Source organism: Octopus bimaculoides, chromosome 4, assembly GCF_001194135.2.
Source record: "Octopus bimaculoides isolate UCB-OBI-ISO-001 chromosome 4, ASM119413v2, whole genome shotgun sequence".
In the NCBI taxonomy this organism is placed as follows: domain Eukaryota; kingdom Metazoa; phylum Mollusca; class Cephalopoda; order Octopoda; family Octopodidae; genus Octopus; species Octopus bimaculoides.
The window spans coordinates 94854048-94854774 of record NC_068984.1 but is presented as its reverse complement, the minus strand read 5'-3'; positions in this window follow the sequence as shown (position 1 = coordinate 94854774).

Genomic DNA, 727 nt, shown 5'->3' with positions numbered 1-727 from the left:
GCAACCATTATCTCAGCCTATGCCCCTCAGCCTGGGCTACCCGACGGACAGAAAGACCAATTTTATGACTCCCTCCTGCAGACTACTTCGTCGACGAATGACAGGAACCTTCTCTTTGTGGCTGGTGACTTCAATGGTCATGTTGGACAACATTCAGGGGGCTTCTATGGCGTACATGAAGGCTATGGTTTTGGTTCCTGCAATGAGGAGGGAACCAGGCTGCTGGAGTTCTGTGATGCAAATGACCTTATGGTCTGCAATACTAACTTCAGGAAGCCTGCCAGTCACCTAGTCACCTACTGTTCTGGCAGACACACTAGCCAAATTGACTACATCCTAGCCAGGAAAAGGGAAAGATGGCTGCTTATAAATGCCAAAACCTTCCCAGCCGAAGAATGTACCCCACAACATAGATTAGTAGTTAGTGACTTCAGGATCAGGGCTAAGTGGTTGCCTAGAAGACGACCAGCTTGGAGGAGAAGGGTCTGGAAGTTCAAAGATCCTGTGAATGGACTGAGATTTAGAGACTTATTACTCGAAGCCTTTAACGAAATAGGGGGGAATGTAGCTTCACACAATGTAGAAGACAACTGGACGTTTCTACGGGACAACCTGCTGAGGGCCACTGACCAGATGGTGCAAAGTCCCCTCTCGACCCAAAATAACGTGGTGGTGGAACAATATTGTTGACAGGGCAATTAGGGAAAAGAAACAGGCTTGGAAGGAC